The sequence below is a fragment of the Malaclemys terrapin genome, chromosome 22 (genome assembly GCF_027887155.1).
Source record: "Malaclemys terrapin pileata isolate rMalTer1 chromosome 22, rMalTer1.hap1, whole genome shotgun sequence".
NCBI classification, from domain to species: domain Eukaryota; kingdom Metazoa; phylum Chordata; order Testudines; family Emydidae; genus Malaclemys; species Malaclemys terrapin.
Window position 1 is genome coordinate 20352381 of NC_071526.1, and position 21553 is coordinate 20373933.

Sequence of the window (21553 nt, forward strand, 5' to 3'; positions counted from 1 at the left end):
CCACAGCCCCCACTATTGCCATGTGCCCAGCTAAGCCCCGCTGGGGGGGAGGGGAGGACTGAAGCAGTGGCTTGTGGGAGATGTAGTGCACCCCGGCCTACAACTCCCATCAGCCACCGCAGATCCAGCGGCACCGTGGGAGAGGCGGGCGCCGGGGCGGGGCCCAGGGCCCTCTGTTTGGGCGGGAGGCGCTTTTGGCGTTACAGCTTCCGGTTGCAGAGCGGGGCCGGAAACGGAAGTTGTCGGAAGAGGAAGTGATATCATCGGTCTGGAGGCCAACCGCCGTATGCCGGGGAACTCGGCTTCCGTTCTGCGGCAGTCGCTCCCGTGTCAACACGTCTCAGTTTTCTCTAGCCCGGCCCCCGTCCGCCCGCCCCCCAGCCCGCCACGATCTCCCCCCCCCGTCCGCCCGCCCCGCAGCCCGCCACGATCTCCCCCCCCGTCCGCCCGGCCCCCAGCCCGCCACGATCTCCCCGCCCCTGACCCCCAGCCCGTCCCTGTCTCCCCGCCCCTGACCCCCCAGCCCGCCACGATCTCCCCGCCCCGTCCGCCCGGCCCCCAGCCCGTCCCTGTCCCCCCGCCCCCCAGCCCGCCAGGATCTCCCCCCCCGGACCCCCAGCCCGCCACGATCTCCCCCCCACCCCCCAGTCCGCTGCAACCTTCTCTAGCCCGGCCCCCGTCCGCCCGCCCCCCACGATCTCCCCCCCGCACACCCCAGCCCGCCCCCCGTCCGTCCGCCCCCTAGCCCGCCCCCCGTCCGTCCGCCCCCCAGCCCGCCACGATCTCCCCCCCCCGATCCCTCAGCCCGTCCCTGTCCCCCCGCCCCCCAGTCCGCTGCAACCTTCTCTAGCCCGGCCCCCGTCCACCCGCCCCCCAGCCCGCCACGATCTCCCCCCCGCACCCCCAGCCCGCCACGATCTCCCCCCCCCGTCCGCCCGGCCCCCAGCCTGCCACGATCTCCCCGCCCCTGACCCCCAGCCCGTCCCTGTCTCCCCGCCCCGGACCCCCCAGCCCGCCACGATCTCCCCGCCCCGGACCCCCAGCCCGTCCCTGTCCCCCCGCCCCCCAGCCCGCCAGGATCTCCCCCCCCGGACCCCCAGCCCGCCACGATCTCCCCCCCACCCCCCAGTCCGCTGCAACCTTCTCTAGCCCGGCCCCCGTCCGCCCGCCCCCCACGATCTCCCCCCGCACCCCCCAGCCCGCCACGATCTCCCCCCCCGATCCCTCAGCCCGTCCCTGTCCCCCCGCCCCCCAGTCCGCTGCAACCTTCTCTAGCCCGGCCCCCGTCCGCCCGCCCCCCACGATCTCCCCCCCGCACCCCCCAGCCCGCCCCCCGTCCGTCCGCCCCCCAGCCCGCCACGATCTCCCCCCCCCGATCCCTCAGCCCGTCCCTGTCCCCCCGCCCCCCAGTCCGCTGCAACCTTCTCTAGCCCGGCCCCCGTCCACCCGCCCCCCAGCCCGCCACGATCTCCCCCCCGCACCCCCAGCCCGCCACGATCTCCCCCGACCCCTCAGCCCGTCCCTGTCCCCCCGCCCCCCAGTCCGCTGCAACCTTCTCTAGCCTGGCCCCCGTCCGCCCGCCCCCCAGCCCGCCACGATCTCCCCCCCCGCACCCCCAGCCCGCCACGATCTCCCCCCCGCACCCCCAGCCCTCCGCAACCTCTCACCCGTCCCCCCGCACCCCCAGCCCGTCCCTGTCCCCCCACACCTCCAGCCCGCTGCAACCTTCTCTAACCCGCACCCCCAGCCCACTACAATCTCCCTCCCGCACCCCCAGCCCTCCGCAACCTCTCCCCCGTCCCCCCAGCCCGCCCTGTCCCCCCTCACCTCCAGCCCGCTGCAACCTTCTCTAACCCGCACCCCCAGCCCTCCGCAACCTCTCCCCCGTCCCCCCCGCACCCCCAGCCCGCCCTGTCCCCCCACACCCCCAGCCCGCCACAACCTTCTCTAACCCGCACCCCCAGCGCGCCGCAACCTTCCTTGCCCCCCCAACCTTCTCTAACCTGCATCCCCAGTCCGCAACAATCCGCTTCCCTGGTCCCCAACCCACCGCAACCTTCTCTAACCCCCCCCACACACACACACACCGCAACCTTCTCTAACCCCGTCACCCACCCACACCCACCGCAGCCTTCTCTAACCTGCACTCCCAGTGCGCCCCCCGCACCCTCAGCCTGCCGCAACTTTTTCTAACCTGCACCCCCAGCCCACCATGACCTCCCCCCCGCACCCCCAGCCCGTCGCAACCTTCCCCAGCTCACAACAACCCACTTCCCCGGTCCCCAACCCGCACCTCCAGCCCGCTGCAACCTCCCAGGGCCGCCCAGAGGATTCAGAGGGCCTGGGGCAAAGCAATTTCGGGGGCCCCTTCCATAAAAAAAAGTTGCAATACTATAGAATACTATATTTTCGTGGGGGCCCCTGTGGGGCCTGAGGCCTGTGGGTGGCCCTGCAACCTTCCTCGTCCCCCCCGCACCCCCAGCCCGCCGCAACCTTCCTTGTCCCCCCCACACCCCCAGCCCGCTGCAACCTCCCTCGCCCCCCCACCCTCAGTCTGTCCCCCCACACCCCCAGCCTGCCACAATCTTCTCTAATCCGCACCCCCAGCCCGCTGCACCCTCCCTTGCCCCCCTGCTCCCCTGACCGCCCCCCCGTCCCTCCGCATCTCCAGCCTGCCGCAACCTTCCTCAGCCCCCTGCACCCCCAGCCCGCTGCAACCTTCTCTAATCCGCACTCCCAGCCTGGTACGACCTTCTCTAGCCCGCACCCCCGTATGCCCCCCGTCCCCCTGCACCCCCAGCCTGCCGCAACCTTCTCTAATCTGCACCCCCAGCCCACCACAACCTCCCCCCATACCCCCAGCCCGCCGCAACCTTCTCTAACCCGTACCCCCAGCCCGCCGCAACGTCTCCCCTGTCCCCCCGCACACTCAGCCTGCCCTGTCCCGCCACACCTCCAGCCCACCACAACCTTCTCTAATCCGCACCCCCAGCCTGCTGTAACCTTCTCTAACCCGCACCCACTAGCCCGCCGCAACCTTCCTTGCCCCCCCCCCGCAACCTTCTCTAACCTGCACCCCCAGTCCGCCCCAACCCGCTTCCCCGGTCCCCAACCCACCGTAACCTTCCCCAACCCGCCCCCATGACTTTTCTCGTCCCCCTCACACGCCCCAGCCTGCTGCAAATTTCCTAGTCCCCCCCCAAACCTCCAGCCCACCCCAACCTGCTTCCCCAGTCCCCAACCCACCCGCCCCGCCCCCCATGCCTGCAACCTTCTCCAACCCACACCCCCCTTCCTCTAGCCCAAACCAACCCGCTCCCATCTATCCCCCCATCCGTTGGGCTCCTCAGTCCTCCTTTCTTCTCCCTCCAATACCTCCTAGGCCACTCCAAACTGCACTCCATCCCTACCTTTCCCCCATCCCTGCCTCCTCCCATAGTGCCCCTCAGCCCCCCTCCCTCTCCAACACCCCCCAGCCTGCAACAACTTTCCCCAACCCACATGCCTGTATTCCTCAATTCATTCCTCCACTCCTGGGACTCCTCAGCCCCCATCGCTCTCCAACATTCTCCCAGCTCACCACAACCTGCGCCTCCATCTGTATGGACTGCTCAGCCCCCCTTCCTCCCCAACAGCCCCCCAGTTCATCCCCCCATCCGTTGGGCCCCATAGCCTCCTTTTTTCCTCCCTCCCAACACCCCCAGCCCAACGCAACCTGCACCCCACTCTGTCCCTAGATCTGTGGGCCCTCCAGTGCTCTTTTCTCCTTTCTCCAACATTCCCCAACCTGCACCCCTATCCCTACCCTTCCCCCCAGTCCCTCCCACCACCCATGGGGCCCCTCAGCCTTTCTCTCTCCTTGCTCCCCAACATGCACCCTTCGTAGGACATGGTCAGGGGTGCTAGGTGTGTATCCCCACGGGCCAGGTGTCGGGAGCCATGGAGAGGTAGGGGTGTATGAAAACCATGCGGGGCAGTGGATAGTAGAGTAGAGCGGTGACTGATAGTGTGAGCTCAGTCTCTGTTCCTCGTCTGGGGCTGATGTAGATGGAATGGGAGACAGAGGCAGGGATGAGGGCAAGATTCAACGCACCAATAGAGCTCTGTGTAGTGATAGTTCTTGCTTGGCTTTATTAGTTTGCAGAGGAATCGTCCAGGAGCCCTAGCTGGACAGGAATATGGCAGAAGTGGACCTGAGCAGCCTGGACATCCTTCTAAGGAGACATGAATAGTTTCTCCCTTCCACATTACTAGCTGTGAGTAAGCAGTCAGTGCTTGGAATTCATTATCTGTACTCATTCCAGTTTTGTTCAGAGGCCGTGTGCCTCCTCGTTGAATATAGTGCTCTGTGGGATTAAGGCTGGGGAAGGGACCAGAGTCACAGTTGCCAACTTTCACTGGGTATATAAGCACCCCGACTTTCATAAGAAGCCAGAAATCAAGCCAATCCCATTTCAAAACAAGCCAATTCCTAAGAACCCCAACACTCTATGTGACTAAATCTCCCCTGGCATGTCATCTGGGACTGTGGTGGGCCCACTGTGCACCCCTGTTTCTCTCCCGTCTTTACTAGGAGCCGATCAAAAAAAAAAAAGAAGCAAGAAGCTACAAGAAGCAACAACCTACAAGTCAAAAATTAGCTAACAAGCAACTCACAAGCCAATTAGGCCAAAAACATGACCACTTTCTGCATATTTTTGTGCGGGTTTGGCATTTCGCAGGGCTTTGGAGCGGAGCCTGGAGCTGGAGCGCGAAGCAGCGGAGCTGCAGGTTTTTGCCTGGAGCTGGAGCGGAGCCGGAGCACAGCTCCAAAGCCCTGCCTTTCTGACCAGAGTCTGCTGTACAGACTGACTATTTCGGGTGTCATTGCAAGGGGTGCTTTCTACTTTTAGTCCTGAAGGTGTAATGGGAAGAGGGTTGAGGGCGCAGCCCCACTGTGTGGGGGAGGTGAAAAGAAGAGCCTACCCGACATTGCGGACTGAGAGGGTAACTTACTTGTTTTTCCCCCTTGTGATGGGTTTAGTAGCAAGGGAAAAGAAGTCACGCGTCAGTCTACTGCCCTCATGCGATGGAAAGGGAGCGAGAGCGACGAGACTGCGAGTGTTGTTGATGCGACACAAAAACCGTCCATCTGAGAGCGGAAGCGCCGCCACTTTCAGTGAGATAAGTGTCTGGTTGGTGAGGGCTCTGCTCATGGCCCATTTTGCTCTTGGTAGGGACACCCTGTTAGCTAGGGCTGGGTTGGAAGAAAAGGTTCCTGACTAGATGTGGTTTTGAGGGAGACAAGGTCCCCATTTCCAGGGGCTGCTCATTTCTCTGGCCAGGACCGGTGTGTCCTCTGCAGCAGGTTAGATCCAGGAGGATGACTCCCGGTGGTGAGTTGCTTGCCTTCCTCCCACCTTTTTCTCTCTCTCTCTCTCTAGTACGTTGGCCAACATACACCCTTTAACTCTCTGTGTCTGTCCTTGCCTTTCCTTGTGCTGTCTAGGACACAGGCAGGGGTGCTAAGTGTGCAACCCCACAGGTTAGGTCTCGGGAGCCATGGAGAAGTAGGAGCAGATGAAAATCATGTGGCAGTTGGCTCTAAAGTGGAGCGAAGACTGTCGGTGTTAACTCGGTCTCTGTACATCAAGTAGGGCCAATGTAGATGGGATGGGAGAGGGAGGCCAGGATGAGACCAAGATTTCGAGCACCAACACAGCTTTGGGTAGTGATGGCTCATGCTTGGCTTTTGCAGCTGCACTTGCAGAGGAATTGTCCAGGAGTCCCAGCCGGAGGAGAAACAGGCAAACGTAGACCTGATCAGCTTGGACATTCTCCTAAGCAGAAATCAACAGTACTCAGCTTTCTACCTTCCGCTTGAAAGGCTGTGAGTAAGCGGACAGTGCTTCAAATTCCTCATCTGTACTCACTGTAGTATTCTTCACAGGCCATGTGCTTCCTCGTTGGATACGGAGCTCTGTGGTATTTAGGCTGGGGAGGGGCCAGAGTCTGATGTGATTGTTGGGTGCCGTTACAAAGGGTGCTTTCTGGGTGAAATGCTAAAGGTGTAATGGGAAGAGGGTGGAGGGCAGAGCCACTCTGTGCAGGAGAGGCGAAAAGAAGAGCCTACGAGACGTTGCCAACTGATTTGTTTTTCCCCTTTTTCCTGGGGAGAACCCTCTCAAGAAGATGGTTTCTAGAACTACCTTCCAAATGGCAGTGTTATCTTCTGAAAGTCAGGGAAACACCCACACCCTAGTTAGAGGGAGCTCATCTTTGACCTTGGCATGAAGAGGGCCAAAGCAGAGAGGAGGATTAAGCCTGTGCGGAGAAGTGTCGATCGCGAGCCCCCATACAGCCGCCCCTTCGGCACACCATGTTCCATCTGACCGGGATAGGTCCCAAGTAAGATTTCACTTCAAATCTCAAAAAAGCCAAGTAGAAATCATTGTGTGGGAATTTACTGTGACTAAGAGAAACAGAAGTTCAGCCCTTCTCAAAGGGTGGAGGGTCGGGGGGGAGTCGCTCATCCACAGACACAGAAAGGCTCCCCCAGCTTAAGCGTGAGAGGTATAAGACCTTACACCCTGGTTACAGGGCAGTCATTTGGCGGGGCGTGTCAAAGAGAGCTGTGGCTTAATTTGCATGGCAAAGGAGACCAAAACCCTCCTTACAGGGTGGTCCTTAAGCCAGGGGCGTTCCAATGGGCCAGAGCAAAAGCGCTGTAAAGGAGAGACCTCCGTTCCCTCAGAAGTGGGTGGTCTCGTTGCCCAGCGAGTGCCAACGGCCCAAGAGGAGTTAGAAAGGGGAGACCTGCACCCTTCTGACAGGGAGAGGTCAACGGCACGGGGCATTTTAAAGGCTAGGTCCTAAGGAGCTCAAACCCACAGAGACCTCGACCCGTTTTAAAGGGGGCTCGCTCCTCCTCAGCTATGGAAGGGACCCATAAAGCATTTTGGTTGGCAAGGAATGGACCTTGATCCTTGTTTGCAGTTAGGTCCTTTTACCGGGCACCTGAAGGGGGATTAAGCCTGTGAGGAGAAGTGTCGAACCTGATCCCTCAGTACAGGGGTGCGGTGTGTGCGGTGTCTGCAGCCTTTGGCCGTGGCTTTTTCTTCCTTTTTCCTGCAGTTTCTTTGGTGCTTGTGTTGTCTTGTCCATTTTGTCCTTTGAGTTGCTAGAAAGAGAGAGGTGAAGCGGGTTAGGTGTGGCTCAGTAGAGGACACGTATACAAGGTACATTCAGATGACATTGGCAAGGTACTCGGCCCTGCTGGAAATTACCCTAATTCCTACTTTTCGGCACCGATCTCTGTCAGAGCGCAGGAGAGCTTGCGGCAGAAGGCGGGTCCAGGTGGATGCAGAGGACGCGGGCTTTGACTTGGCTGAGTGCGTGAGTGAGGAGGGCACGGGACAGCTAGTAGGACAAAATCTGAACCCTCTCAAGAGGCTGGTTTCTAGAACTACCTTCCAAATGGCAGTGTTACTTTGTGAAAGGCAGGGAAAGTCCCACACCCTAGTTAGAGGGAGCTCACTTTGGACCTTGGCGTGAAGAGGGCCGATGCAGAGAGGAGAAAAGGGAAAGCGACCTGAACCCTGATTACAGGGCAGTCACCCTTTCATTAGTAAAATACTCCTCCTTTACACAATGAGGGGGGGAGTCCCCAATGTGAAAAGCTGTGGAAATGAACAGGGAAGAGGGGGATCTTGCTGAGTGTCCCCTTTCCAATCAATCCTCCATCCCTCAGCGACACCCTTCCCGACTTACCTCCTACCCCACCAAGAAAATGACAACTTTGTGCCCCCTACCTTTACCAGAAAAGACCCTTCTTACTTGTGACACGGTCCTGTTAGTAGGGTTAGGTGCACCCACGTGCCGGCTCTGAATACCACCGCATCTACCTACAACATCTCAACATGAACACATTTCAGAAAGGACCGCCACCTCAATCTCTTCCAACGTAGCCCGAGGAATCTCCTCTCTTTATCACCAGACACAAGGCCAGGAATTCGGACACAACAAACGGAGCTGTCCGAATCCCTACAGGTGACGCTCGTCAGTCCGACAGTGTTCTTTCTTGTGCACAAGAAAACAAAGGGTGAAAGTTGTGGTTGGTTGAGTGGTGTAAATTGGGCAGGGCAAAAGGACTTGAGGAAGGATTACACGGAAGTGAGGGTCTGAAAGGCGCCCCCCACCTCACCTGTTCATTTCCAGACTGTGTGACATTTGCTTGGTTGGGCCATTTCTTGGCTTTTTTGAGAAAAGGGGCGAATTTTCCTCAGCCTCCGCCATCCCCTTACAGCCGCCCCTTCGCCACACCATGTTCCATCTGACCGGGATAGGTCCCCAGTAAGATTTCACTTCAAATCTCAAAAAAACCAAGTAGAAATCATTCTGGGAGAATTTACTGTGACTAATAGAAACAGAACCTCAATCTTTCTCATGGGGGAGGGGGATGGGGAATCTCTCAGCCACAGGCTCTAAAAGATTCCCCTAGTTTAGGTGTGGCTCATTAGACATCAGGATTACAAAGTAATCTCCCCGTATGGAAATTACCCTAATTCCTAGTTTTCAGCACGTTTGTGTTGCAGAAGTTAGGAGAGCTTTCACGAGAACTCAGTACCTTCTTCTTAGTCAGCACAAACTGCTTGAGGTTTCCTGCTTAGCGTCTTTTTCTGGGTAAGCTCAAGCCTGCACACACCTTTGCCTCCTAGGGCCATTTGTCTAGTGAGTGCAAGCTGCTTTAGGAGTTTCCTACCCAGTACTTTTTGTAATATCAGTAGCAGAGTCTGTTCCCCTTTCCTTTCCATGTCTCTTCTACAGTAAGGGTATAATCTACAGGGTTACCTCCTGCCCAGTCCTTGAGGTTGGCTTCCGTGGTTATTGACTCATCGCCTTCTGCCCAATCAACTGGAGCTGCCTCAGTGATTTTTCTGCCCAGCACCTTCTGCCCAATCAGCAAAACACACCTCTGGGCTTCCCTCCCAACACCGCCTACCAAGTCAGCGCCAACCCCCTCAGTGACTTTTCCCACCCTGCGCCTCCTGTCAGCACGAGCTGCCTCAGTGATTTTCCTGCCCAGCACCTCCTGCCCAATCAGCAAAACCCACCTCAGGGCTTTCCCTCCCAGCGCTTTCTACCTAGTCAGCACCAGCCCCCCCAGTGATTTTCTAGCCCAACACCTCCAACCCAGTCAGCGAAACCCACCTCTGGGCTTTCCCTCCCAACTCCTCCTAGCCAGCCAGGGCCAGCCGCCTCAGTGATTTTCCCGCCCAGCACCTCCTACCCTGTCAGCGCGAGCCACCTCCAGTGATTTTCCTGCCCAGCACCTTCTGCCCAATCAGCAAAACCCACCTCAAGGCTTTCCCGCCCAGCACCTCCTACCCTGTCAGCGCCAGTCACCTCCAGTGACTTTTCCCACTCAGCATCTCCTACCTAGTCAGTGCCATCCCCCTCAGTGATTTTCCAGCCCAACTCCTCCCACCCAGTCAGCGAAACTCACCTCTGGACTTTCCCTCCCAACACCTCCTACCCAGTCAGAAAGAGCCACCTCAGTGATTTTCCCACTCAGAGCCTCCTGTCCAGTCAGCGCCAGCCCCCTCAGTGATTTTCTAGCCCAACACCTCCTACCCAGTCAACGCCAATCCCCTCAGTGCCTTTTCCCGCCCTGCGCCTCTTACCCTGTCAGCACGAGCTGCCTCAGTGATTTCCCCGCCCACCACCTCCTGCCCAATCAGCAAAACCCACCTCTGGGATTTCCCTCCCAACACATCCTGCCCAGTCAGCACCAGTCCCCTTAGTGATTTTTCTGCCCAACACCTCTTTTATCTGTTTACAATGCAAATATTTGTAATCAAAAGTAATATAAAGTGAGCACTGTACACTTTGCATTCTGTGTTGTAACTGAAATCAATATATTTGGAAATGTAGCTCAGCTCTGAATGTTAGGGCCTAGATGACTGAGGGGCAGGAAGCCAGGCAGTGCAGTTTCCTACATCAGTGTACATTAAAGTGCTGTTGTAGGAGACATTTCTAGTCTAAAAACATGGGCAGGAGCGGATTTTGGCAAAGAAATGTCAGCGGAGAAAGGCTGTACCTGGAGGATTGGGGGGCGGGGGCGGGGGTGAATCCACCGGGTCTGATCCTGCTGCCATTGAAACCAATTGGAGCTTTGCTGCTGAGTCCAGCTGGAGCAGGAATGGGACCAAAGTTCAGGGCTGCCCGGGGAGGGGGGGGCAAGTGGGGCAATTTGCCCCAGGTCCCGCAGGGGCCCCCACGAGAGTTTTTCGGGGCCCCTGGAGTGGGGTCCTTCACTCGCTCTGGGGGCCCTGGAAAACTCTCGTGGGGCCCGGGCCCCCGAAGTTTCTTCCACTCCGGGACCCGCCACCGAAGTGCCCTGAAGACTCGCGGCGGGGGGTCCTTCCGCCCCGGTACCCGACGCCGAAGTGCCGGGTCTTCGGCTGCAATTCGGCAGCAGGGACCCCCCGCTGCCGAAGACCCCAGACCCCCTGAATCCTCTGGGCGGCCCTGCCAAAGTTTGCTTTGCCCAGGCCTGGCTCTTTTGTTTGTATATGATCCTCACTGCCATACTGAGAGCCATGGAATGCAGGAGGGGATGGCTGTGGGGACTGGACCACCTGGTGTGAACTCTCCAGGACTCTTTGGTAAATGACAGCATGGGCCCAGCCCTTCACTTTATGACGGCCTCTAAGCTCCCTGTTGTAGCTATTTCCAGTGAGCCTGCTATTGGCGGCAGATAGCTGGAGAAGCTGAGCTCCATACACCGTACAGTATTCTTTGTGGGGTTTCCAGGTAAGTCCTTAGAGTAGCAGGACCTGCCAGAGATGTTTGTTTCTGCAAGAGGATGGGGTTTTCCTTGGAAGTCCTTAGAGAAATATCCCTTCCCCCAGCCTTCCCTGTTCTACAATCTGCTACTTAGCCGGTCAGCTGTCACCCTGACCCCCAGATGTGGCTGCATTTCAGCGGTGCTCTTTGCGTAGGGTTGGAACGCATTTGGGGATAAAAGGTGCTATAAAAATACAGGAGGAGTTGCAGCTCTGGGCCCAGTGGGTGACCTTGGCAGTGCAGTTGCCAGAGTTGTATTGATCAAAAAACAGACTTTTGTTGCTGTTTTTGCATAGTCAGTTTTGCAATTGATACGTCTGTATTTTCAGCTCTGTGGGCAATCGGTTTACTGGCTGATGTGGTGCCAAGTTGCTCCGTACATCTTTAGACCACTGCAGGCTGCAATCTGTCAGGGGCTTTTTGGACAAGGTTATGCTTTTCTACTTATTATGCTAATCTAGTGGTCTTTAATCCAGTCATCTAACTCCAAGGAGCTGACAAAGTCAGCCCTGCTCAGCCTGATGACCAGTCCTCCTTCCCCTCGAAGGAGGAGGACCCAGCTAGGCTAGATTGCACCAGGGCAGAGGCAATGCATTGTCTGCCCTGCAAGAGACTCCCATTCTGCAGCACATTCAGGCAGTGGCAGAGCAGGGTGCGAGTTTAGGGGGCACAAATGAGAACAGGGCAGGTAAAAGAGGAATTAACCCTTTACAAGGTAAAGAGGGATTTTATGCTACCCTTAGTTGTATGTTTATGACAGGGACATAGGCAGACAACAGGGAGAAGCGCCGGACCACTGAACGTTGACTTCTTTGATGGGGTCAACAAGGACGTGGACCGAGAGGATCCAGTGGCGATAGTGTACTATGATGTCATGGGATAAGAGGGAAGGTGCTCTTATGGATTGGTAACTGGTTAAAAGATAGGGTAGAAAATATCATGTTGCCTCTATATAAATCCATGGTAGGCCCACATCTTGAATACTGTGTGCAGATGTGGTCACCCCATCTCAAAAAAAGATATATTGGAATTGGAAAAGATTCAGAAAAGGGCAACAAAAATGATTAGGGGTATGGAACGGCTTCCGTATGAGGAGAGATTAATAAGACTGGAACTTTTCAACATGGAAAAGAGACGGCTAAGGGGAGATATGATTGAGGTCTATAAAATCATGACTGGTGTAGAGAAAGTAGATAAGGAAGTGTTGTTTACTACTTCTCATAATACAAGAACTAGAGGTCACCAAATGAAATTAATAGGCAGCAGGTTTAAAACAAATAAAAGCAAGTATTTCTTCACACAATGCACAGTCAACCTGCGGAACTCCTTGCCAGAGGATGTTGTGAAGGCCAAGACTATAACAGGGTTCAAAAAAGAACTAGATAAGTTCACGGAGGATAAATGGCTGTTAGCCAGGAGGGGCAGGGATAGTGTCCCTAGCCTCTGTTTGCCAGAAGCTGGGAATGGGCGACAGGAGATGGATCACTTGATGATTCCCTGTTCTGTTCATTAGCTCTGGGGCACCTGGCACTGGCCACTGTGGGAAGACAGGATACTGGGCTAGAGGGACTTTGGGTCTGACCCGGTAGGGCCATTTTTACGTTCTTATGACTTTTATTGGAATTCCTCAGGAGCAGCTGCTGCTGCCCTGCTCCCATACAAACTGCGCTCTGTGCTCCCAGCCGATCAGAGCGCAAGGTAAGGGGAACACCTGTAAGGTCAGCGCCCCCAGCCCCTGCAGCTGTGCTGTTAACTGAACTACAGGGTTGTTTGGGTGCATCATGGGGCTGGAGAAGCAGGTGTTGCTATTCCCAGGTTGTTCAGAGGAGATACAAAGGCAGGGATTTGGGGCTGTCTCTTATGTGGGACATGAGCCAGGAGTTGTTAATGTTAGACATGGCATAGACTAGAGCAGGGGCAGGGCCTGTCTCTTTATTCCCTTTGCGTACAGCGCCTAGCACAATGGGGTCATGGGCCATTTGCTGCGATAATTCAGATAATAAATCAGTGTTCTGCAATTGCAAGGCCCGCGAGCCAGTGGTGGCTCCCATCGAGCCTAAGTGCGCTAAATTCCCTCTAAGCTGTGCGGCTGCGCAGCTGGCTATAACTAACCGTGCAGCAGCTCTAAAGGGCCACACGGCAGGGACCTGAAGAGGAGAGAGGTAGGGGGTGGGCGGGAACTGGGGAGGGGAGCAAATTGGGGCTTGCAGGGCTGCTGTGGTCCTCTCCCCAGGCCCGGAGCTCCCTGCTGCTGGCAAGGGGGAGAGCGGGCCCTTCTCCGGAGCCCCATGCTCCCTTCCTGTCGGCCCTCCTGCTGGGGGGAGTCCTCCGGCACCAGCCCTAGGGCAGCCTGCCTGCACCCCAAACTGCTCATGCCTGGCCCCACCCTAGAGCCTGAACCCCCAGTCAGAACTCTCCCCCCACCCCCCGCATCCCAAGCCTCTGCCCCCAGCCCTGAGCCCTCTCCTGAACCCCGCATCCCAAACCTCTCCTCCAGCCTTAAGCCCCTCCCACACCCCAAACCCCTCATCCACACCTCCACCCCAGACCCCTGATGAAGGAAATGCTTTGTGCATTACCCCGCATAGCCACACGGTGTCACTGTTGCGCCATGCAGAAAATGCTCTGTGCATTACCCCGTGTAGCCACCCAGTGTCACTGTTGCTCCTTAAGTAAATGCTCTGTGCATTACCCCGCGTGGCCACACAGTGTCACTGTTGCTCCATGAAGGAAATGCTCTGTGCATTACCCCGTGTAGCCACCCAGTGTCACTGTTTCTCCTTAAGTAAATGCTCTGTGCATTACCTCGCATGGCCACACAGTGTCACTGTTGCTCCTTAAGGAAATGCTCTCTGCATTACCCCACGTGGCCACCCAGTGTCACTGTTGCTCCTTAAGTAAATGATCTGTGCATTACCCAGTGTGGCCACACGCTGTCACTGTTGCTCCATGAAGGAAATGCTCTGTGCATTACCTCGCATGGCCACACAGTGTCACTGTTGCTCCTTAAGGAAATGCTCTCTGCATTACCCCACGTGGCCACCCAGTGTCACTGTTGCTCCATGTAGAAAGTGCTCTGTGCATTAACCCGCGTGGCAACCTATTGTCACTGTTGGTCCATGAAGGAAATGATCTCTGAATTACCTCGGGTGGCCACACAGTGTCACTGTTCCTCCTTAAAAACAACAAGGAGTCTGGTGTCACCTTAAAGACTAACAGATTTATTGGGGCATAAGCTTTCGTGGGTAAAAACCTCACTTCTTCAGATGCATAGAGTGAAAGTTACAGATGCAGGCATTATATACTGACACATGGAGAGCAGGGATTTACTTTGCAAGTGGAGAACCAGTGTTGGCAGGGCCAGTTCAATCAGGGTGGATGTAGTCCACTCCCAATAACAGATGAGGAGGTGTCAATTCCAGGAGAGGTAAAGCTGCTTCTGTAATGAGCCAGCCACTCCAGTCCCTATTCAAGCCCCGATTAATTGTGTTAAATTTGCAAATGAATTTTAGTTCTGCTGTTTCTCTTTGAAGTCTGTTTCTGAAGTTTTTTTGTTCAATGATAGTGACCTTTAAATCTGTAATAGAATGACCAGGGAGATTGAAGTGTTCACTTACTAGCTTATGTATGTTACCATTCCTGATGTCCGATTTGTGTCCATTTATTCTTTTGCGGAGGGACTGTCCGGTTTGGCCAATGTACATGGCAGAGGGGCATTGCTGGCACATGATGGCATATATAACATTAGTGGATGTGCGGGTGAATGAGTCCTTGATGGTGTGGCTGATGTGGTTGGGTCCTCTGATGGTGTCGCCAGAGTAGATACGGGGACAGAGTAGGCAACGAGGTTTGCTACAGGGATTTGTTAGGTCCAAGGAAAATGGAGTATAGAACAGGTTGTTTGGCCAGCTTAGCCAAAGTTAGGCTAACTGTAGTTGCTGGGCCATTCCTGTCTCTCTGTGAAACATGAGGACATGCTTGCTTGGGCTTCAAAGAATGAGATAAGGGGGGGAGGTGTATTCTTGTACCAAATGTACTAGGAACGGTTTGTTTGGACATATGGAGACTTGCAGTCTCCACTCCCTGTTTATGTTCTTAACTCCCTACTTTCTCCTAGTTTCTAGTGCATGACGAAAAAGCTGATAAGCTGCTGAGGCATCATGAACTGTTTGTACTGTCAAAAAAGATAGATATGCATAAATATTAGAAGCTTTTAACTAGTAAAGGGGGGGGATTGGGTTGCTTTAACTATGACGTGACGGAACTGTCTATATAATCTCACTAGTTATTGTAATCGTGGCTGGTTCTCTCTGGAGACGGGCCGCTCTCTATTGTTGTGTGCACTCTTCAATAAAGAGCTTGTATTGGATCTTGCTGGTGTTGCCTGTCTCTCACTCTGCGGTCAGACAACGAACCTTGCCGTCTGGGTTAAAAAGTCCCCCACAGATTGGTTCCTGGGTTGGTGTTTCTGTGCTGTGGTGTGTAGTTGCTGGTGAGTATTTGCTTCAGGTTGGGGGGTTGTCTGTAAGCGAGGACTGGCCTGCCTCCCAAGGTCTGTGAGAGTGAGGGATCATTTTCCAGGATAGGTTGTAGATCGTGGATAATGCGCTGGAGAGGTTTTAGCTGAGGGCTGTATGTGATGGCCAGTGGTGTTCTGTTATTGTCCTTGTTGGGCCTGTCCTGTAGTAGGTGATTTCTGGGTACCCGTCTTGCTCTGTCAATCTGTTTCCTCACTTCCCCAGGTGGGTATTGTAGTTTTACGAATGCTTGATAAAGATCTTGTAGGTGTTTGTCTCTGTCTGAGGGGTTGGAGCAAATTCGGTTGTATCTCAGGGCTTGGCTGTAGACAATGGATCATGTGATGTGTCTTGGATGGAAGCTGAAGGCATGTAGGTACGTATAGCGGTCAGTAGGTTTCCGGTATAGGGTGGTGTTTATGTGACCATCACTTATTTGCACTGTAGTGTCCAGGAAGTGGATCTCTTGTGTGGACTGGTCCAGGATGAGGTTGATGGTGGGGTGGAAATTGTTGAAGTCCAGGTGGAATTCTTCAAGGGCCTCCTTTCCGTGGGTCCGTATGATGAAGATGTCACAAAGCTCAGCCACCAGGCGTGCTGTGGCCTCATCAGGGATACTGTTCCTGACAGCTTGTAGTCCATCCTCATGTGGAATATTGGTGTAAAGTGCTTCTACATCCATGGTGGCCAGGATGGTGTTTTCAGGAAGAACACCAATGCATTGTAGTATCCTCAGGAAGTCGGTAGTGTCTCGAAGATAACTGGGAGTGCTGGTAGCGTAGGGTCTGAGGAGAGAGTCCAAATAGCCAGATAATCCTGCTGTAAGAGTGCCAATGCCTGAGATGATGGGGCGTCCGGGGTTTCCGGGTTTATGGATGTTGGGTAGCAGATAGAATACCCCTAGTCGGGGTTCTCGGGTTTTGGACCCAACCACATCAGCCACACCATCAAGGGCTCATTCACCCGCACATCCACTAATGTTGTATATGCCATCATGTGCCAGCAATGCCCCTCTGCCATGTACATTGGCCAAACCGGACAGTCCCTCCGCAAAAGAATAAATGGACACAAATCGGACATCAGGAATGGTAACATACATAAGCCAGTAAGTGAACACTTCAGTCTCCCTGGTCATTCTATTACAGATTTAAAAGTCACTATCATTGAACAAAAAAACTTCAGAAACAGACTTCAAAGAGAAACAGCAGAACTAAAATTCATTTGCAAATTTAACACCATTAATCGGGGCTTGAATAGGGACAGGGAGTGGCTGGCTCATTACATAAGCAGCTTTTCCTCGCCTGGAATTGACACCTCCTCATCTATTATTGGGAGTGGATTACATCCACCCTGATTGAATTGGCCCTGTCAACACTGGTTCTCCACTTGCGAAGTAACTCCCTGCTCTTCATGTGTCAGTATATAATGCCTGCCTCTGTAACTTTCACTCTATGCATCTGAAGAAGTGAGGTTTTTACCCACGAAAGCTTATGCCCAAATAAATCTGTTAGTCTTTAGGGTGCCACCAGACTCCTTTTTATTTTGTAGATAAAGACTAACACAGCTAACCCCTGATACTTGTTCCTCCTTAAGGAAATGCTCGTGCATTACCCCACATGGCCATACAGTGTCACTGTTGCTCCATGAAGGAAATGCTCTGTTCATTACCTCGCGTGGCCACACAGTGTCACTGTTGTTCCATGAAGGAAATGCTCTGTGCATTACCCTGCGTGGCCACACGGTGTCACTCTTGGTCCATGAAGGAAATGCTCTGTGCATTACCCCGTGTGGCCACACAGTGTCACTGTTGCTCCATGAAGGAAATGCTCATGCATTACCCCAAGTGGCCATACGGTGTCACTGTTGCTCCATGAAGGAAATGCTCTGTGCATTACCTTGGGTGGCCACACGGTGTCACTGTTGCTCCATTCAGGAAATGCTCTGTTCATTAGCTTGCGTGGCCACACAGTGTCACTGTTGTTCCATGAAGGAAATGCTCTGTGCATTACCCCGTGTGGCCACACAGTGGCACTGTTGCTCCATGAAGGAAATGCCCTGTGCAGTACCTCACATGGCCACACAATGTCACTGTTGTTCGCTGCAGAAAATGCTCTGGGCATTACCTCGCATGACCACATGGTGTCACTGTTGCTCCTTGAAAGAAATGCTCTCTGCATTATCTTCGATGGCCACACAGTGTCACTGTTGCTCCATGAAGGAAATGCTTTGTGCATTACCCTGCGTGGTCACTCGGTGTCACTGTTGCTCCATGTAGAAAATGCTCTGTGCATTACCCCACGTTTCCACACAGTGTCACTGTTGCTCCATGTAGAAAATGCTCTGTGCATTACCCCGCGTGGCCACACAGTGTCACTGTTGCTCCATGAAGGAAATGCCTTGTGCATTACCTCACATGGCCACACAGTGTCACTGTTGTTCGATGCAGAAAATACTCTGTGCATTACCCCACGTGGCCACACAGTGTCACTGTTGCTCCATGAAGGAAATGCTCTGTGCCTTATCTTCGGTGGCCACACAGTGTCAGTGTTGCTCCATGAAGGAAATGCTGTGTGCATTACCCGGCGTGGCCACACAGTGTCCCTGTTGCTCCATGAAGGAAATGCTCTGTGTTTTATCTCACGTGGCCACACAGTGTCACTGTTGTTCCATGAATGAAATGCTCTGTGCATTACCCCGTGTGGCCACACAGTGTCACTGTTGCTCCATGAGGGAAATGACCTGTGCAGTACCTCACATGGCCACACAGTGTCACTGTTGTTCGATGCAGAAAATGCTCTGTGCATTACCTCACATGACCACATGGTGTCACTGTTGCTCCTTAAGGAAATGCTCTTGCATTACCCCGCATGGCCACAAAGTGTCACTGTTGCTCCATGCAGTTGATGCATGCGGGCAGTGGATCCCATGCATCCCCCGGCTCCTTCCTCGCTGCGCTCAGGCTTTGCGGCTCCCGGGAGTGTGAGCTGCCACCATTGCTGCCACTCCTAGAGCAGGCTCCGGGCTCCGCGCCCCGGCAGTGGCTCACATGCCCGGGAGCTGCAGACCCCGAGCACAGCGAGGGGGGACCTGGGGGGCGCACGGGGGGCCTCTGCCCGCATGCATCTGCTGCAGCTGCAGGCGCCCCCGGAGGGATGCCTGTCCGCAACCTGGGCAGGAGGGGCAAGGGGCACGGCTGCTCCCCGCTAGCGGCGCTGCCACCTTTGCAGGGCTCCCCCCCCCCCGCGCCGCACCGGCTCCTCCATGGTGGGGGCTCGCTGCTCCCACAAGCTGACGTTCTGGCTATCTGGTGTCTCCGGAAGGCGGTTCCTCCCTGCCAAGCCAGGGCACCGCTTTTTGGCACCCCCTAGGGCCATCCTTAGGATTTATGGGTCCCTGTGCATTATTATTAAACTGGTGCCCCTATGCCAGACGGCAGCCTGAGCTTGCAGCCCGGCGGGGGCGGAGGGACAAAGCAGAAAGAATAACAAGATGCTCGTCCCGCCTCACGGTGGCTTAGGTCTGGTCTATACTACCCGCCTGAATCGGCGGGTAGAAATCGACCTCTCGGGGATCGATTTATCGCGTCCCGTTGGGACGCGACAATCGATCCCCAAATCGGCGCTCTAACTCCACCAGCGGAGGTGGTAGTAAGCGCCGCCGACAAAAAGCGGCAGAAGTCGATTTTGCCACCGTCCTCACAATGGGGTAAGTCGGCTGCGATACGTCGAATTCAGCTACGCTATTCACGTAGCTGAATTTGCGTATTTTAAATCGACTCCCCCCTGTAGTGTAGATGTACCCCCATAGTCACAGTTCCCCATGGAGATCCCTGTATCTTCTCCCTCACATGAAATGGACATGCAGAAGGTACCTAATTAAAAGCACTAAACTTGGGAATAAAAAATGTCAGTCACAGGTTTTTTGATATGCCCTGAAGTTTGTCAGACATTTATTTGCAAAAACTTTGTAGTACGGGTGAGTAAGCTGTCTTTCTGAATACAACATTAAATATTATGGAATACATGATGCAGCTCTTTTCTGTTTTACATTTTCTTAATCAGTATTTCTAAGCTGATTTTATATTTTAAATGTACTCTAAACCTTCATAAAGTTATCATTCCAGATTACTACATATTTAACTCACTGAAACAGAAAATATTTTCAGTTTATCAGAAACAGAGGTTTAGTGTGTTCATAACAATGTTCATTGCTTTTAGAAAAAGGGAACACTAATTTACTGTGTGTGATCTCCATAACAATACACGTTTATGAAATTTCACCAACTTTAAAAAATATGTTTCCAAAGATTGTAGGCATAACAAAGGATTTTATATCTTACTAAGGTACTGATTTTGCTTAAAACTAGTTCATCAAAAGATAGTCAGAAGTAAAGAAGGGGAAACTCTTCGTCCAGCTATCTGGAAGCAAAGGGCTGTTGTCCGTTTAAGGGCTCTCTTCAGTGGGGGTTGGGGGAGAGGGGTGAAGGGAGAAATGGATGAGCAGAAAGGACTGGAAGACTTTGGAAGTAAGTTTTTTTATTATAGTAATTAAAATGTGTATTTTAGATAAGGGAGGTCTTTTGAAGGATTTATTTAAAAAATCATATGTCTGAAGATCCAAGCATTTAAGGCTAAAGATGATTGTGCATCTAAAAAAGGATTTTTTAGAGATCTGATTTTATAATCTTCACCAACTCACTAATGAAATATTTTTAAAGCAAATTTCAAACTAAGATCCTGTAGACTGACATGTCCTGAGTAAATATGACCGTCATGCACAACTGTTTTTGTCAGTACATTCAGAAACTGACAGTATATACCTGGTTTCAGAAGAAGTGGGCTGTAGTCCATGAAAGCTTATGGTCTAATAAATTTGTTAGTCTCTAAGGCCTTGGCTACAATGGCAATTCACAGCGCTGCACTTGCTGTGCTCAGGGGTGTGAAACCCCCCCCCCCCCGAGCGCAGCGAGTGCAGCGCTGTAAAGCGCCAGTGTAATCAGCGCCTGCAGCGCTGCACGTTCGCTCGCAGCACTGCAAGCTATTCCCCTCGGAGAGGTGGAGTACTTGCAGCGCTGTGAGAGAGCTCTCACAGCGCTGGCGGCGCGACTATACTCATGCTTCACAGCACTGCCGCTGCAGCGCTGTGAATCCGCAAGTGTAGCCAAGGCCTAAGGTGCCACCCACCTGTTTATGCTCTGTATGTGTGTATATATATCTCCTCAATATATGTTCCATTCTATATGCATCCGAAGAAGTGGGCTGTTGGCCATGAAAGCTTATGCTCTAATAAATTTGTTAGTCTCTAAGGTGCCACAAGTACTCCTGTTCTTCTTTTTGCGGATACAGACTAACTCGGCTGCTACTCTGAAACAAGTACTCCTGTTCTTTTTGAATATATACCTGGGGGTTGGCAAATGCCTGTTAAGTGGCTTCATTACCCCTTGAATGGCTCTTTAACAATTTCAGTGTTGTGCTGATAGGTCTGGCAGGCTGGAGGCTTTTTCTCTTTTAACTACTAGATCCCCTTCCCAGGAAGACTCCGAGCCTGCAGGAAGGGTCAGAACAGGGATAGGAAATCCAGAAGGGTGGACACTAAGACCCAGTGGGAGCCCCTAACCACTTGGCACCCTAGGCGGCTAGTTCGCCTAGTGGTTGCACCAGTCCTGCATACCACTAAGCCACTGATGCCTATTGAACTTATCCATAGAGCAGCCCCATGGACTCTCTCTCTCCTCTCCTCTCCCTTCATAGGACAAGGGCAGGTGTGCTACGTGTGCATCCCCACAGGCTAGGTCTCGGGAGTCATGAAGAAGTAGGAGGGGACGAAAATCATGCAGGGCAGTGGGTGCGAGAATGGAGCGGTGACTGTCGGTGTTAACTCGGTCTCTGTTCATTGAGGGGGGCAGATGTAGATATGATGGAAAAGGGAGGCAGGGATGACGGCAAGAGCTCTGTGTAATGACGGCTCATGCTTGGCTTTTGCAGCTGCTCTTACAGAGGAATTGTTGTTCAGGAGCCCTAGGCAGAGGAGAAGCCGGCAGAAGTGGATCTGAGCAGCTTGGACATCCTTCTAAGCAGATATGAACAGTCCTCAGCTTTCTGCCTCCCTCATAACTACACTTCACAACTTTTAGCGGCACGGCTGAAGCCTAAGATAAATGCATGGTAGTAGCTGAGTACACACGGCTGCTTCCCTTTAGGTGAGGCTTG

At 53.9% G+C, this 21553-nt stretch overlaps 1 long non-coding RNA gene across 7 annotated transcripts; it reads left to right on the plus strand.

The window, feature by feature from the left end:
* The first annotated feature begins 3265 nt into the window (after positions 1-3265).
* Positions 3266-21538, plus strand: LOC128827603 (uncharacterized). 7 transcript variants are annotated; one of them, XR_008443021.1, is made up of 6 exons: positions 3266-3947; positions 4138-4256; positions 5024-5174; positions 5738-5869; positions 6169-6387; positions 21329-21538. It is a non-coding gene; the product is annotated as an uncharacterized LOC128827603 (long non-coding RNA). The 7 variants fall into 7 exon arrangements; XR_008443018.1 differs by having other exon boundaries at positions 5024-5158; XR_008443016.1 differs by having other exon boundaries at positions 5024-5869.
* The last annotated feature ends 15 nt before the right edge of the window (positions 21539-21553 follow it).